Source organism: Patagioenas fasciata, chromosome 1 (genome assembly GCF_037038585.1).
Source record: "Patagioenas fasciata isolate bPatFas1 chromosome 1, bPatFas1.hap1, whole genome shotgun sequence".
NCBI lineage: Eukaryota > Metazoa > Chordata > Aves > Columbiformes > Columbidae > Patagioenas > Patagioenas fasciata.
This window is the reverse complement of record NC_092520.1, coordinates 47938552-47957474: the sequence shown is the minus strand read 5'-3', so window position 1 is coordinate 47957474 and position 18923 is coordinate 47938552. Positions and strand designations below refer to the sequence as shown.

The following is an 18923-nucleotide window of genomic DNA, read 5'->3' as shown; positions in this document are numbered from 1 at the left end:
TGAGCTGATTCTTGTGGCCAGGTGTCTGTATATGTATATATGTATTCTATATGTCTGTTTGCATGCATGCCTATAGGGAAGATGTGTTCAGTTTCACTTCTAGCTGGACCTGGGAAGAAGAAGCTACAGCCTGCCTCCATCAGGCTACTGAACTCTGCAACTCATAGCAAAAACAAAAGATAAATATCACAAACATCAAAATCCTGTGGTGCTATTTATGGTAAAATTAACTCGTGTAGCAATACGTATACCTGAATAAGTAGCTGTTTGTGCAGAAACAAGTGGTTTTTGTATTTCCCTGCAAGATATTTCCACTAAATAATTAAAATATATGATCAGAAGAAAAACAGATCCATATGTCCCTAAGACATACAGAGTATTAAATAGTTTATATTTTCAGACAGTTTGCTTGAGCCTCATTCAGAACCCAGCTTGGTTTTTTTTCTCTTTTTCTACAGAAGCTTAATGAAGACCTCTATAGATTTTTCCCATTATTTTCAAAAATGATGACTTTTTTTCTTCTTTTTTTATTTTTTTTTTTTTTCCTAGAGCTGGTAAAGAATTGGAATAATTTTATTGCCATTCATTTTCAGAATCAAATTTCTGTTAATGTTGATTTCAATACAATATATGCAAAGTTACTGAATCGAGTGGAACTATAAAATTACACTAAGGTTCATCCAAATTTCAAGTACCTATTACTGACTGTGGCAAAATAGAGGAAGGAAAAAACAAGTCAAAGATGTTCAAGTTTTGATTGCATTTGCAAAGGCAGATTTTGTTGTTGTTCCAGAAGACTGACTAGTATGTTGGATATTTCCCTTGAATTTACCTTTTGGATAAGTGAAATTGAACTAAGATATGTTGATATTGAATGTAGCACCATAATAACAAAGAAACAGAAACAGAAAAGGGAAGATATAGGCTTGTAGGAATGGTCAGGATTCATTGGAAGCTCCCTTTCTGAAATAACCCTGCAAGTTAAGAGGAACATTTAAGAAGACTTAACTCCATCCCAAGCTAAGCTGTTTATAAGAGGGAGGTCTTGGGGCTTCTAAATTAAATTTTAATTTTTCAGTCCTTTGGCTTCCTCTTGCAAGCTCCCTATAAATCTTCATTTCTATCTTTTTTTTTTTTTTTTTGTAAACATTCTTCCGTTTTTCTCTCCTGCTTCTTGGGTTGTCATACATGCCTTTCCTCTATCATACATATTCAGTCTTTCATGATCCTAGGCTTCCTAACTTGAGAGTTCAATTTAGCCTTGCCCTCTTTATCTTGTGTTATAATTTATCCAGTCACTTCCCCACTATGTTGAAGAATCCTCTCAGTGTGAGTGGATTGCACCTCATATGAGTGCTTCCAACCTCACTGGCTGTTTTCTGTAACCTATACTGAACCTGACTGCATAGTAATCACTCAAGAATGATCTTATCCATTTTACAGAAATTATATAACTGCATAATTTAAATGGTAAAATGATAAACAGCAGTAATTTGGGCTTCAAGACTTATGAGAAAACAAAAGATTACCTTGAGATGTACTAGGAAAGTAAATTATCACCTTGATTTAATTGACAGCTTAAAAATTAAAATCAATTTACAGCTCTTAATTTTGTAGAACAGAATTACAAATTAATTAAACATAATTTAAGTAGTTCAGAAATCAAGTAGAATGTGTGTTCAACGTAGCTTAGTTAGATAGATCTAATGTTAGTTTGATTTTTACATGTCATTTTTACATAACAGTAAAATAATGCAGTCTAAACAGGCCAATACTAACTAATAACAAGCCTAAGAAATCTTTGGAATCACTGCAGCAACAGAATAGTATAATTTTTACCTCACTGAGTTAAGTGATACTGTCTTGGCACTGAAGTGGTACAGTTACAATGATTCTGCACTTGTGTATCTGTGTAAATTTAAGCCATAATGACAGCTCCATGACTTCGACATCTGATTCATTAATGGTTGGTTATATTATGTACACCTATCTTTCTGCTACTCTAAGTCTTTAAATTGTGGGTATTTATCATGAAAGTTATCATTCCAGCCTACTTATATAGTGTAAAAAAAATATTTATTTTGAAGCACAGCATGCCATCTAGTGGAAACACGTTGCAAGAGGCACAGCAGTTAGAACTGGAAAAGGTGGTGAAAAGCTTAATCACCACCTCATCTGAGCTGAGCAGCATTCGCTCACTATCCATTGGTGCTTTGATTAATGAACACTTGACATATTTGTGAATCTTCATTTCCAGCTAACTCCAGCCAAATATTTGAAATGGTATTTGAGCACTTGTTATAAATTATTCAAATGAATGGATATTGAGCAGAACTATTTTGAAAGCTGTGCACGAAATATTAGGGTCTCTTAAACAAAAGCTAACTTTCAAGAGCAGAAGCCCAAGACCTTAATTAACTGCTCACTGAGACACTGCAGAGTAATTTGCCCTCAACAAACAATTCCTGTGGCTTCAGGGTTTTTCCTTTCTTCATACTGGGACATAAAAGAAAATACTCGCAGTACTTCCTGTTCTTCTACTGATGCACAACAGCACATTTTGAAAGAGAAATTTCAGAATCACAACACCACAGAATCACAGGGTGGCTGAGGTTGGCAGGGACCTGTGAAGGACACATGGTCCTCTTCCTCCAAGCAGGGCCGTCTAGAGCCAGTTGCCCAGGACCATGTCTAGATGACTTTTGAAGATCTCCAATGGTGGAGCCTCCACAATCTGTCTGGACAACCCATGCCAATGACTGATCATCCTCACAGAAAAAAAATGTTTCAGATGGAACCTCCTGCATTTTCGCTTGTGTCTATTGCCTCTTGTCCTGTCACTGGGAACCACTGAGAAAAGCCTGTCTCTGTCTTCTTTAGACTCTCCTTCAGGTATTTATATATATTGAGGAGAGCCCTCCTGGGCCTTATCCCCTGTAGGCTAAATAGTCCCAGGTCTTTCAGCCTTTCATCACAGGATCAATAACCCACTATCTTAATAATCTTTGTGGTCCTTTGTTGAAATCTTTCCACTAGGCCCATACCTCTCTTGTACTAGGGAGCCCATAACTAGACACAGTACTAGAGGTGTAGCCTTACCAGTGCTGAGTAGAGGGGAAGGATCACCTCCCTCCACGTTCTGGCAGTCCTGTGCCTAATGAATTAATGGATACCACTAGTCTTCTATGCCACAAGGGTACACTCCTGTTTTATTTTTTCTTGGTGTCCAACAGGACTCCCTTGCCCTTTTCTGTAAATCTGTTTTCCAGCTGAGTGGCTTCAGTATACACTGGCAAATTCATTTCAAAGAGGAAAAATATATCAGCTTTGTTACCACATATTCTAATGTTATCATATATTCCGATACATATTTAAAGGAATTATTAATTTATCTTTACTTTTTCTTCCCACAAATCCATATCAGACATGGGTTTCATAACTCTTCAAATGCACAGGTCATCATGTGCATCACTTCATAGATTAAACACATAATAAATTCAATCTGGAGAATGTCTTTTAACTAAATGGGCATTCACTGATTTTGGTGGAACACCTAAGTCGTGACTGTCGGCTAGTGGCCTTCATCTTCAAAAATCTTTCTGTTGATGTGAGCATACCAGCCATCGTCACACTGCTGAGTTAATAACTGAGCATTAAACTGTATCCAGGTGTGACAGTATGCAGATGACTGTTCTAACAGTACCTAAGAAGACAGAGGAAGGACAGATAGCTGCATTCAACATATCTAGAGAAATTCAGTAAGAATTATTTCACCTACCTTACAGCAGAAAATACTGTTTTGAGAGCCTCGCATTCTTATTCTTGGGTTTATATGGTTCATATCAATCTAAGAACATGCTGTTTCTAAAAGAGAAGTCCTGCACTTGCTCCCAAAAGACACATAGGGGTAGGGCTGAATTATCTCTTTCACATCAGTGTGGTTTAAACTGACTGAAACTAATTGTGAAACTGCTCCCCAGAGGCAAGCTGGCTGATGAGCAGTACCATTCGTCTCAGATGCTCCCAGTGCTGGCTTACAGCCCCCAGAGCATTGTGAATTCAGAGACCTCAAGTTTCCCATGCCTCTTGAGTGCTCACTGAAGAAGGAAAGCTCTTCTGAGGTTGCAAAGTCTCACCTTGGTTCCCAGCTCCTATTAAGATTCAAGACTACCCAAGAGCTATTCAAAATACTCACATGAGGTGTGGTAGCGTTTGCCACCCACCATTTTTCACGTTGGTGCTCATACACTAATAACTGGATCACTTCAAACTAATAAATGTAATGAAATTCACCTGAAGGAATAAATAATTTACCAAAAGAATCTCAGAGTCTTTTGCTATTGCCTTTGACAACTCTCGGAGGACAGCTGGGATTTGCAGAGCAGAAAAGGAAGAACATAGTATGCAGCCTTAAAAAATGGGGGAGGGAGAGGATAGACAGAGGGAACCAGCTTTATGATCTTATAGGTTAATTTCAGATGCCAGAAGTGTACTGGAAAAAATTAATCGAGTGACCTAGTTATAGCCTTTGGAAAATGAAAGATGGTGTTAACAACAAATCACATCAGAGCAATGCAATACGAAAAAAAAAAAAAACAAAAACAAACCAAACAAACAAAAAATAACAACAAAAAACAGGTCTTAAGAGTAGAGAGAATTCTAAGTCACTCTCTAGTTTTTAGCATTGTCTTGGCTGACCTTTTAATAACAATTAGGACACATGGTGCAAAGCAAAGAAGAAATAATAGAGTGGGAGTAAAACTTGCCAGAAAATTCTACAGGATGACTAAATCACAGGTTAACCATCAAAATGACAGACAGTTTTGCACAGGGTTCCTCAGTCTAGCTTTGACAGTTTCTAATCCTAACACAAATCAGTAAATGTCAAGTTGCAGCAGAAAGGGGGACAAGCACTGAGATGTATAAACATGAGTGTTGCTCATAATACTGAAAGAAAAAAAAAAAAAAGAAAGAAAGAAAAAAATCTATCTTCCTCATAAACCAGAGGTTATGTGACAAGAACACGCAGAAGTACAGGAAACATGACCTACAAAGAATGACTGTAGGTATGAGGACTGTTTAGTCTGCAGAGGACTAAGGGCATAGTCTTTGCATGAATAAGGGTGTTTGTTGCTATGAGAAAGGGAATAATTTGTTCTTCGTGTCCACAGGGAATAAGAAAAACATTTCCATTACAGGAAGTTCTTAAGGACAGATTTGACAAATATTTGATACTAACGGTTTGGACATAGTTAATTAAAAAGTAAAGGAATCACTTATATGGCTCTCAAGGTTAATTCTAGTTCTAATTTCTATGACTATAGATGACAGACATATTGGCCAAACCATTAAGCAAATTTCCTGTGTCCAGAACTAAAATTGTCAGAGGTCTCTGGAAAAAAATCAAAGACATTTCTGTTCCCATATCATTTTGAAATTTAAGGAAGGAGAAAAGGCTCTCTATACTATCATTTTTTAATTTTTTTTTCAGAGGAAATATGAGAAAAACATTAAGAAACCTTTGAATTGTACAGTGACTCTCTCTTTGTACTTTTATTGAAGTTAAGGACACTTACAATGTTTTTACAAATACTTTCAGTTCTCATTGTAAGTTCTGAACAATGAGTAGCTTTACTGTACTTTAAAAATTCTTGTATGGAATAAATTAATCTGCCTCTTCCTGACCTTCCTCTCCCATGCAAACCCATTTTAGCCATATGCATAACATAACATATGAATCTGACTGAATGACACAACCATATATTTTGAAAAGGAGGAGGGAAAATATATATCTCAAGAGTGGTTGTCAAGAGGATGGGACCAGAGTCTTTTCAGCGGTGCCAAATGATAGGATGAGAGGCAATGGGCACAGACTGAAGCACAGGAGGTTCCATCTAAACACGGGGAGAAACTTCTTTACTTTGAGGGTGCCAGAGCACTGCAACAGGCTGCCCAGAGAGGTTGTGAAGTCTCCTTCTTTGAAGACATTCAAACCCCACCTGGATGCATTTCTGTGCAATCTGCTCTGGGTAAATCTGCTTTATCAGGTGGGTTGTACTAGATGATCTCCAGAGGTTCCTTCCAACCCTAACCATTCTGTGTCATTCTGTGAACTTGGGAAAGATAAAAGAAAATAAAGTGAGACTTCAGATAGGGCTACTAAGATTTAAGAATTTCTGAGTAGATATTTTCATGACAGGAGTCTGGACATTACACAACACCTTTCCTACAAAAATGACAGTCTCAAAGTTATATCAAGTTCTGGTTTGATTAGTTTCTTGTGGCAATGAAGGACCAGCAGTGACTGTCTGGGTGTCTTGTGGGACAACAGCTCCTTTTGGGCTAGGGAGCAGGAGTGACAGAGGCTGCCCAGGATGCCCCTCAGGGCAGAGCCTGGCAGCCAGGGCCTGTCCCACCACTGTGGGCAGGGTGGGGAGAGGCCTGAGGGTAGATGGACAGGAACAGTCAGGACTATTAGTGCCTGCAAGGGTTGAAAGTGACCTTAAAAATGTTAGCTATTGCATCCCTAATGATGTGCTGACATGGCAATCATGGCTGTCAGGTATTGTCAAAGGATTATAAATATTCTCTCATTATTAAAGATTAAAAAAAACGATTTTATCAAACAGTAACAAAAATAAAAATGAAAAGTATCCAGCACCAAACCCCTGTAAATTATATCCTTCCTACAAAAAAAAAAAAAAAAAAATCTTCAAATTCTAACCCTCTCTACCTCAAGGACATCCAAAAGCTTCCAGGTAAGAGTTACAATGGTTTACCATGTGTTGCAGCATTAAAGGACAGATGCTGCCAAAAAGTGTCTTTCTATTGCGTCACCTCATCTATAATGTTGAAAGATTTTCCTAAATCCGTCCTTTAATTCTCACAAAAAGTACTGATTTCACTTGTTACCAACAATGTCACTTGAGTAGAAGAACCTGACACTTATTTTTACAATGAAGAGCAGCTATCCCTTGTTCTTTGTCCTGTGAAAACTTTGTGTAGTAGTTCTGCTTTCTGTGCACAAGGAATTTGCATGGTTCTATCTTACAGCTAACTTTACTCTTATATACCAATTAATGTTAGATCTTTGTATGAATTTCACATAGCTTCATTCGTCAGTTTGTTTCCAATTTAAGGCTCTATCCTATCAGAGGCTCAGTGGCTGATCTATTTGCTGTATCTATAAAATTACACCTATGTAGAAACAACACCATATGTGGGTATAGATTTGCATTCAGGAGCAGGTGACAGAAGTGATCTGGCTGTTTTCTAGTGCCATGAGTATAACCACAGAACACCTGTGAGGTGGTATCTTCTCATACAAAGGATCACCACCACACTAAAGTTTTCTACTTCAAATATGGATATAAGAAGATACATGTCCGCTGTGCTTTTATTTGGAAGAATATGCTGATATGCAGAATAGAAAGTCTGGGTCAAATCATGTGCCCTGTAGTTCTGCTCAGTCAATGAGACCAGAATTAGATTCATTCAAATTACATGCCACATTGATTCAAATCATATGGGAAATGGTGTAAAAACTTTCATAACATAACATATTAAGCAAACTATGATCACTTGCACGGAACGAAAGAATCACAAGAGTTCATTATGGCTTATTCTGTTTCTGCTGTCTTGTCATCTCACTGTTCTACAGGGCTAGCTGTACTGTACATGGAAAAGTTTCTAGCTTCATTCAAACAAGCAGGACTTACAAGGCTATGCAAATCTTGCCAAATGATGTATCACCTCAAGAAAGCTGTTTCTGTCCTTTTTTCTAATTTCTCTCAAAGGCCAGACTCTTCAAACAGTGTAATCTTCCAGCACCTCTGAAGGTCAGTAAGTTGAGATTAACTTGCATAGGACTGAGAAACAAATTCCGGAGAGAAGCAGTATGAGCTCCAACAATTTCCTTTTGAATTTAATCTCTCTGTCAGCCCATTGGTTCTCTTGTTCATACATTGGCTACTAATGCAAATTTTCATCTTCTCTCTCTCTGCCTTTCCCAGAAAACCTTTGTATTTGGGAAAAAACTTTCATGTGCAGATGGTGTTTGAGCTGATAAAGCTAACAAAAAAAAAAAAAAAAGCAAACAAAACAAATTGCCACAAGCCATCACAGATGAGCATGCAAGTAACTGGCATTTAATGTATCTTACAGGGATATCATGTTTAAAGCTTGCAATAGCTTCCAGCATTTGAATAGTGGTCAGATGGAGTAAGAGTTTAAAAAAAAAAAATCACTCTAATTAATTAAAATTCGTTAAATACACTCTTCATTTGAAGACAGCTTTAGAACCTTCTCAATAATTAAATAATTTGAAAAGATGATAGGAGATGAAGGAGAGGGAAATAAGAGAACTGTAAAATTGGCAGCATCATTAACATTATATTATGGTTGAAAATTATATACTCACATTATCCTGATAGGTCCCAAAGTGATGAGCTAAGCACAGTCGTGAGTTTCTGAATGAAGTGACTGTAACAAGAAAAAAAAGTCAACATCCATAGGTTATGTTATTACAAGCAGATTAACATATCATTCACCATGATTACATTTGTCAGGGCATATAATCACATGCATTTTTTAATAAGCATGTATGTATTTTTATTCACTGACCATCTGAGGGAAGAAAGAGGAAAGATAAGAGACTGAGGTACAAAATGTTGTAATTTTCAAAAATTACAAAGTTAGGTACATTTTTAATTTTTATCTTTGTTTCCTATTAAATCTTCCCTTTTCTATCTCATATAGACATTTCTTACCCTTGTACACATCTAGACTAGCTGTTCACCAGTGGATGAGTTTATTTAATGAACTAGAGATTCATTCCCCTATGTACCGTCTTTTTCTGACACCAAATCACGTTCACATGAATTGCCTGCAGGCTGTACACTTGCACTGCATTTATTACGGAACTTATGATGACATGATGATTTTTCCAGGCTCCAGCTGTAATGCATCTGGTGTTTATGGAGGTCAAAAGAGGCAGAAAACTGTGCTTTCACTTTTTTTCCTGCCAGTTCATGTCTTTTTTTGACATAAAAGTTTCAACAGGTGTTATCCATTGTAATTAAAAAAAAAAAAAAAAAGAAAACAAAGAAAACTTTACAGATGTGACCTCTTAGGGAAGGAAACTTGCTGCAAAAGCTATACTTTTTACAGTGTTCTACATTCTGCTCCTGTAAACCTTTTCTGGTGAAACAAACATTGTCATAGTGCAGTCATATAGCTGGGCAGACAGCCCCTGAAAAGATAGCTGCAAATAAAAAAAGAACATATGCTTTATAGTACAGATATATTTTCAGGTAAACATGAACAGAAGCATGCACATCTGTCTTTCTAATATGGAGGGAATATGATATTTAAATTTGAAATTACAGAGCTAGAAATGAAGAAAAATCATTTTCAGGATAGAGGTCTGTTCACTTCCACTCAACTGTATCTTTTTATACCAGAAGGAAGAAAGCTTCTTAAGAGGTTGCCCTGTTTCTTTTGTCTTGCAGTATAGTTCTGAGCCAAGATGTCCAGTAGTCTTGGCCTGAATAAATAGCTAAACAGAGCCATGTTCATGAGATGAGAAATCTACACAGACAGAACTGGATTGTTTTCTCTGAAGAGTTCTGTGATGAGGTGTTTGTAAAGCCATCGCATCACTACATCTCACAAAGATTATGTTACAAGGAAAGTTTACAAATTGCTTTGTCATTTTCATGCTGAAGTTATATAAAAAGGAGATTTTGAAGAATCTGGTAATTCAAAAAATTAGCATGCAACATAAAATACATATTTTCACTGATCAAAGAAGCATGAGGTGCTTCTGCTGATCAACCCATGTTTTCTGCTTATTATATCTTGTTTAACGTACAGTATCTAGCACAACTTTTCATGTATTAGGTAAAAAATAAGCACTTTATAAAATCACTGTAACTGAAGAAAAAGCAGTTACTTTAGGATATAGTTCTAAACTGCCAAGCTGACAAAATTACAGATAGCTTCTCTGTGTGCACTGGGCCAAAAGAATTACTTTCAAACTTTCTGATAAAGTCTCACCAAATTCAAATCAGGTTTCCAAAGAAAGCATTCCCTGGGTTGCTGGTTGGTTTGTCCCAGGGCTGGGAACACTGAAATGTGCTGCCTCTTATCCTGGGTTATACCCACCACCTAGATGTATTATAGCAATGCCAGTGTCTGTGATTTAGGCACAATAAAAGCTCCAGTTTTCATATTCCCTACTATGGAATAAAGACTCCAGGGTCCTCGAGACTCTAGAGTCTAAATAAAGTTCAGCTCTTGAGTTCTCATTAATTACCCTGGAAGTCATATCTCTGGGTAACCTTCTTAATGTTTTGAATTTTTAGACTATCTTAAAGACCTGGGGCATGGAAACTAGGTTTCTTGAAAACAAAAAAACATTCAAGACTTGTTAGTGTCAGAGAAGTATGAATGGTACTCTGGCTGCAAGAGGGCCTCTCAGTCCTGCTGCAGATGTTCAGTGAAACGGGAATTAGGCAAGCCCTTGAGGCTGCAGAGGCCTAGAAGCTTCCAGACAAATTTGAGTTGAAATTCTAAGGAAACAACATCCTCCACAAACTGGAAGTTCCTCCAGTTCTGAGTTGATCAACAGAGTAATGAGAAAGCAGTTAACACATAATATCAGACTATTTTGCACATAGAAAAATAAAGCCCAGAAAAAGATGTATACATTTTTTTTTTTTTTTCAGTCATAGCATCTTACCATCAGGACATTCTGTAAAATAACTCTGCCTTTCCCCATCTGCTGCAGCTAGCCAGAAATGTGAACTACAGGTTTAAACAGAGACTAGATACTCACCTTTTTCTGCTTATGTTGTCATGTAACTCTTATTATGGGGCAATTTTTCTGGAGAGATAATTTTCTACCTTTCTCCTCTTTTTCCATGCAATATCTTGCAGCTACCTTAGGAGCTCCTATAAACTGCTTTTTCTACATGTTTTCAGTATTCCACTGGTTGCAGGACCATTACCATTTCCTTTCCAGGCATAGATCTCCTGACAACAGGATTATCTGCCATGTACTATAGCTACTTGATTTCAAATGGGAGTTCACTTTAATCTTCTTTCCTTTCATAACTCTGCAGTCCCTTAGATCAACTCAAGCAATACAATTAGATGATACTGGAGCTCCTATTGCAGTGAAATCATCTGTGGTGGGATGGTATGTGGTACTGCTCTCAGAAAAAAAGTCTCAGGAACAGCTTAGAAATCTACTGTCATTGTTGAAATGAACTGATCATTCAGGTTAAGTGTTTTCTGGTGGTTTAGGTACCATTCTGCCATCACTGTCAGTACAACTTGGGGTATCAGAAATAGCTAAAGATTGGAGATTAACTGACAAAGTTTAGAAAAGTCAACAACTTTCTCTTTGTACCTTGAATGGATTTCATGCAGAACAGGATCATTTGCACTTCAGAGTTACTTCTTTTTCATTTGAGGTAATTCCTTTTAACTGAGACACAAATAGGCTGAGATGCACAGGTAAAGATGACACAGGCATGCCTAGAAGACTACAACTTTATGTTTATTAAAATCAAAATATAATAAATGGGCAACATGGGGACGTATACAATGTGACTACAAACACCAAAATTAAGACATCTATCTGTATATGTTCATGTGAACTAGATGTAAAAACTTCAAATAAGGCAAAGTCAAGGGAGACAAATGAAGAAATTCAGTTGCCAAAAACACATCTGTAAAACCCATCTGTGGGAAATACTCTAGATATCTCATCTGTGGGAAATACTCTAGATATCCTTTGTGGACTTCATCTCCACTTCCTGAAGGACTTAAACATTTCATTTCTAATTATGATCACCTCAGAGTTCTTATTTTCATGTGTGAAACCAGGAAGCAAGGATTATTTTCTTTTTTGTACCACTTTATATTTGTGTCTTTGAATTTTATCTAAGTTACTGATTCACTTGTCTCATAAGATTCTGGCACAATTCTTCATAGTTTGACATCATTCTCAGTATGACAAATAATTTTGGTATAAGAAAACTTTGTTTTTTCATTGATCACTATATTTTTCCAGTTCATGCATGAGCATGCTTAATGACGTACATTCCAGAGCACAGCTCTGGATAGAACTCCAGTTACAGGCTCCATCCATAGAAAGACAAGATTATTTGGAAGGCAAAGTTTTTTTGATTGGAAGGTCCCTTCCAACCCAAACTATTCTATGATTCTATTATTTATCTGTACTCTCTAAATGAGTATTCGGCTTAGCTTTTATCTCCTGACTGCAAAGTTTCCTTAAATTCATTTAGTGAGGGATTAAGCCCAAAACATACTGAAGTCCCTTTATATCAATGGGATCATTCTGATTCATATCCTTCTAAAGAAGTCCAAGGGGTTTGTAAGACGGCATTTCCCTTTATGAAACCCCTGTTGACTCACATCTAAGTGGATCATATGTACGCCAGCGTCTACTACTTCTTTTATTGGAGTGATAGCAGTATTCTACTAAATCATTTGCCCTATACAGATGTCAGGCTCAATGTGATATAATTTCCTGCATTCCCCCATATTTTTCCTTCCCACACACCTTGTCTTTTGGTACAAAGTTTTTAACAGAAGATTATACATTAACACTAATACCTCAGCTACATAATCTCTGAATTTTCTAATATTCCTTAGTGATAAACAACTAACATACTGTTTTATTAGCAGAATATTTATTACTTAAAAAGAAAAATACTGGGTTTTTAATGATGGATACATCACACTTCTACAAACTTCCAAACAAAAATTTTCTAGAATCTTCTCCCTCCTTTTCTTCAACTTTATTAAAATATATAGTCAGATATTCCTATTTTTAAAACCAAATAGAAAGAGTGAATTGTATTGAAAAAAAAAAAAAAATGGGAAAAGAAGTGATTACTGTATGTTAGTCTTAGACTTCCAGATTCCTTATGGAGGGTTTTCTTGTCCTGAGTTAAGACTAAAATTTAAATGACAGAAGACCTGTGTCTTCTAGAAATAGAAATGTCTATCAAACTAGGAAAAAATTTCACATTTTCTAAAGCAAAAATACATGCAGCTGAGTACTAAGTATTTTTCATCTTTTGGTAACAAATAATGAGTTTTAATAAAATTTAAAAGTTCTGAGAGCAATGCTACTACAAGACATGCTAAAGCAGGACAATTTCATAAAGCGACACATTTGAAAGAAGCTCACACTGACAACCCCATCACTACAAAAATATTCTAGAATAAGCTCGATAACAAAAATAGTCTAGACTTATTTCAATAAATAGGAGTCAGTTTAATCATATCTAAGTGGCTTAACTTACTGGTTGAGAATATTCAGCACTAGAAGTCATAAGGCTTTTAAATTAGAGTGTTTAGAACCATGAAACCTGAGAATAGGTGTTCTGTATTAAGAACAGTTGCATATCCTATAGAACATGGGTGTCAAACTCATTTTCACCGGAAGCCACATCAGCCTTGTGGTTGCCTTCAAAAGGCTGAATGTAATTTTAAGACTGTATAAATTTAGGAGTAGTTACACTTATATAGTCCTAAAATTACATTTGGCCCTTTGAAACCAACTGTGAGGCTGATGTGGCCTCCGGTGAAAATTAGTTTGACACCCCTGATATAGAGTGTATGTTTTAAAAATTGACAACATTATAGAATTTGTAATTTATCATGCTTTCTTTATTCATTGCTAAATTTCTTGAATATTCTCTTCTGTACCCTGGAGTACTGAGACTTCACCTCCAAGTTTAATCAGATAGAAAAATCCTGTAGGTATTCGTTTCTGCTTAAGGCTGCTGAGATCGCATAGTTAAGTTAGCAATTTAAGTTAGTCTAAATCCTTATTAACTCTTTCTACTTTATTTGGAGTCTAGGTTTATTTTTCTGTAAGAACTGAAAAAGCATACACTGAAGCTGAAAAGAGACTTCCTAATTTCAAGGTTCTCACACTTTCTGCTTCGTGGATGAAACATTCTGTAGACCTTCTCTTACATTTAACTTGGGCTTCTGTACATTTCTTCCTGTCAGAAGCATTTGATTCTTGTTGACTTTCTATGCAAGACAGCAAATTCCTGCTCCAGGACTCTGCTGATCTTTACCTGTCCCACTTTCATGGGATGAATGTGGGTCGGGTTTTTTTTGTGAGAGATTGATGTTTTTTCTTCATCTTCTTCCTATTCCTGTTCTCTGTTTCAAGGAAGATTCTTAAAGAATTTTTCCTTCCTGCACATTAAGTAAAGTTTTATTCTTTCTTATCCAGGACTGATGTACAAGTGCAGATAATTCTATGAGTGTTCACAAATCAAAATAAACACTTGTAGAATCAGATCAGTGTGCATTTCTGAGGACCTTCTTTATATTTCACAATAACAAAGCAATGTCATTTTGGAGTGCAATATTTTTTCTTTGCCTCATCAAAAACATATACACGTTGTTTACTCATAATTTATCACACAAAATACACTATCAAGGGGAACAAAAATCTGGGCAAGACAACACAATAAGGAAGTGCACCAGATGCAGATCCCACAGTGAGAAAGACCTAGAAGCCAAAACTAAAAATGTTTTATTTCTGTCCAACAGATGGCTAAAACTCAGTGGAAGCCTGAAATTAATTCATTTCAGACATGCAACTCTCACCACACTCATGAAGACCATGACTTCAAGCTCAGCTTCCTTCTCTGGAGCACTGAGGTTGCCCCTCTGTCTATTTCTCTCCAAACTAGAAAAATGTGGTGTCCTCAACTGCTCTTTACAGGATAAGCCTTCCAGCTTCTTCACAATCTTTTTTGCTGTCCCCTGGACACAGTCAAGCACCTCAATATCCTTTTCAAATTGCAGTGCCCAGAAATAAAGGGGAGGCCACACCAATGCTAAATACAGCAAGATTATTACCTCTTTTGACTGGCTGGTTATGCAGTGTTTAATGCACCACAGAACGTGATTTGCCCTCATGGCTACCGGAGCACAACGGGATGGCTAAGTAACTGTATTTTCCTAGATTTTAAGTGATTAATTTTCAGTGTTCCCTATTGTACATGGAGACTTTGTGTATCATCCTTAGAGGATGGCCAAGTATGTATGGAGTCCTGGTACATACCAGTGAACTTGAGACCACACATGCCAAATACATAGTGAAAGGCTTTTGTGGCCTTTAAGTTCATCTGTGTTCAAATGTTATGTCAATATGGTCATCTGCATTTAGGTTAGGTAAAAATTCGAAATTCTGACTGCATCTAGAAAAACATAGCTCTTTACTGCCTACAAGTAGGAAAAGGTCTTTAGTTTTTGAAAATTCTCTATGCTGTGAAATAGAATGCTACATGTACATAATATTTGTTTAATATTTAAAATAATCCCACTAATCCCACAACATCAGCAACACAGGTCAAGTGACACCAAACTTCTGGCAACTGCTGACACATCTAGTTGAGGCAGATGGACATCATGTAGAGAACTGTATTCTCACACAAGTTTTGTTTTAAATTCCTCTTCTTCAATAGCGGCTTGTTTCAATGATTTCACATATATCCTCCAGGTGCTTTTTACATTCCAGTCATTTTGTCTGACCTAAAATCTTTCCCCTTTCTGTGAAAAGAGAATCTTATTTAAAATGAAAAAGGTCATCCGAGTCTCTCTTATGCCCTGAATCATCAATTAGTTCTGCTCAGTTGCACCTCCTCAGTCTCAGTATTTTCTCCTGAGAGACTGTGCCAAGGTAAATGTTCAATAATAATTTGTATTTCTGTGTAGAATTCAGAATGTTCTTCATACTCAGATGTCAAAGATTTTCTCTAAAACATCTAACTCAGTAAGCCCTCTCTGGATATTCGTGACTTTTTTATTGCATGATGCGTAGTCTCAGTTTTCCAAATTACACTACTGCCCAGGGCATTCTTCCTAGTAATTTTCTCCCCAGACTCTCCTAAACCCCTGTCATACAAACAAATCAACAGAGAGTTTAACTTCTGTAGAATTTTTCTTGCTGTGTTACAATTAGCTGTCAGGTTTTCCTGCTCCCCAGTATTTGGTACATTTTCCTTCCAAAGCAGTATCTTCTTTTTATTTTTTTTTTTTTCCACCAAACATCTCCACCCACTTTATCCTCAGAGATTACATCTTCCAGATTCCTTAGTATTAAATCAGCCAAGAGAGTTAGAGGTGAGCTATTTTTAAAGAAACAGACTCTGGTATTATGCCCGGAATGAGTGTGTAGATGAGGTTCTTAAGGAGATGGTTTAAAGGTGGACTCAACAGTGCTAGGTTAACAGTTTGACTTGATGATCTTAAAGATCTTTTCCAACCAAAATAACTCTATGATTCTATGAAACACAAAACTAGAAGTCCAATAATTCATTGAATACAGTTTACGACTGTCTGAGGCATAAATACTGACAACTCCAAGCTTATTGAATAAACAAATATAAGACACGTAATAGGAGAATGAAGTGTGAGTAAAATATGGCACAGCATAAAGCAGAAAAGAGAAATGAAATACAGCTTGCTAAAGATTGCCTAGCACAACAGGATAAGGTGGTAACAGAAAAGAGGATATGTTTCATGTAAAGTGGCAATCAATACACCCATAACCTGAGAAAGTTTCTCCAAAAAGCTGCTGAGCTGCTAATGGAAAAATTAGTAAGAAAACAAAGGTCTGCAAAGAATATAATAAATCAGGTCTCCAGGGTCCTGAAGTACTTTTTATGCACAGAATGTAATAACATTTCATTTCCTACTTTTCTGACAGGAACACCAGGCCAGCAGGATGATATAGAGTCAAATAAGCCTTTCTGCTTCATTTCTGTACTGGATATTTAGTAATGTGTATTAAAATAGTCTACAGACACAAAAGAAAACAATATGTTCTGATTCAGTATCCCTATTTTCTGTCCATAAATACTTCAAGACTCCTCATGGTGATGTGCCATTTTCTACAAATAATTATCTAAGGGTCATACATGTTTTTTTTCCTCTTGATTAAAAAAACGAACAGAGTATTCAGTTCTGATTTGATACATAGGGTGAACTTACATGACATAATGCACTTAAATATCTAGATACCATGACATTGTTGATGGCACAATAGAAAAGTATAAAGTATTTCTATGAAAGGAAGTTGCCTGTCTGTAAAACATGTAGTTTAATACTGTTGACTGAAACCTGTGGCCCAAAACTCTTTTTCTAGCATGCTAAATGTTTTGGATCTGTTTCTGAGGCCTCTAATTCTCCCTCGGTTATGCATCTAATTTAAAATACGGATGTGGCTATGGGACAGGAACCAGAAAGGTTTTGCAGTATTCAGTATTGCAGTAACCATATCCCTTTTTGGTTTAGACATTTGTCTAATGCTTAAGAGAAATATATCTGAGAAGAACTTGAAACCAGTTTTCTTAGAAATCAATCTGTTTTGAACCATGACTATAGCAAAGTGATTCCACCTATCCCAGTCTCCAGCCTTTAGCCTTCTGTGCATGTCCCACATCATTCTTTGATAAAAACTCAGTTTTTTTCTTTTTTTCTTTTCAACAAACAGAGCATCATGAGGTCCTTCTCAAAAGTAAAATCTATTTAATTTCAAAGCTGAATGCAAATAGTCCTTACCTCCAAATAATATGTTTTAACCTGTACCTTCTTCAGTATAATGACACATAGCTTTGACTATTCTTATGTATTTTTTTCCCTTAGTTTAATCACTCTTAAAACACATGTGTTTCATGTCAAATAACATTTTATATAGATCAATATAAACAATGGTTGGTAAATGCATATGGAACATTTATCCTATACTATTTGGCAAGGTCATGTCATTTAAGTATTTTATGATCATCAGTCATTTTCTTGAATGGTAAAACACAGAATCAGAATAGTTTGGATTGGAAGAGACATGAAAGACCATCTTGTTCCAATCCCCCTACCATAGATAGGGACAGCTTCCACTAGATCAAGTTTCTCAAAGCCCCATCCAGCCTATCCTTGAGCATTTCCAAGGAGGGGGCATCCAGAATTTCTCTGGAAAACCTGTTCCACTGTCTCACCACCCTCATAGTAAACAACTTTGTCCTAATACCTAATCTAAATCTACCCTTTTTCAGTTGAAAACCATTACTCCCCATCCTATCACTACACGCCTCTCTACATCTTTCTTGTAAGTCCCCCTGAGTTACTGGAAGGCTGCTATAAGGTCTTCCCAGAGCCTTTTCGAGGCTAAACAACCCCAACTCTTCCAGCTTGTCCTCATAGGGGAGGTGCTCCAGGCCCCTGATCATCTTTGTAGTGTTCCTCTGGACTTGCTTGAGCGGATCCATATCTTTCTTACGCTGAGGGCCCCAGAGCTAAACACAATACTCCAGGTGGACCCTTACAAGAACAAAGTAGAGGAGCTGAATCACTTCCTTCGACCTGCTGGCCACATTTCTTTTGATGTAGCCCAGGATAAGGTTGTCTTTCTGGCCTGTGAGGTCACGTTGCTGGCTCATATTCAGTTTTTCTTTTACCAATGACACCAAGTCCTTCTCTGCAGGGCTGATTTTATTCCTTGTGCCTCCCAGCCTGTTTGAGATTGCCCTGACTGAGACTCAGGACCTTTAATTTGGCCTTATTGAACTTTATGAGGTTTACATGGGCCCATCCCCCTAGCCTATCAAGGTCTCTCTATATGGCATCCCTTCTCTCTAGAGTATCAACCACATCACTCAGCTTGGTGACATCTGCAAAATTGCTCAGGGTGCACTCAATGCCGCTGTCCATGTCCCTGTCAAGGATGTTAAATAATACTGGTCCCAATAGGGATCCTCGAGGCACACCACTCATTCCTGGTCTTCACCCAGATATTGAGTCATTGACTGAAATTCTTCGAGTGCAACCATTCAGCCAATTCTTTATTGGTCAGGTGGTCC

General features: G+C 36.9%; 1 long non-coding RNA gene across 3 annotated transcripts in view; it reads right to left on the bottom strand.

Annotated features, from left to right (window-relative positions):
- The window catches only part of LOC139827584 (uncharacterized), a 92247-nt gene that overhangs the window by 53636 nt on the left and 19688 nt on the right, over positions 1-18923 (bottom strand). For 2 of the 3 annotated variants that reach the window (XR_011738390.1, XR_011738386.1), the window contains exon 2: positions 8420-8481. This is a non-coding gene — a long non-coding RNA (uncharacterized lncRNA). Of the gene's footprint in view, positions 1-8419; positions 8482-8768; positions 8871-18923 lie in introns of those variants that run through there. The other variant, XR_011738387.1, reaches the window with a different exon arrangement.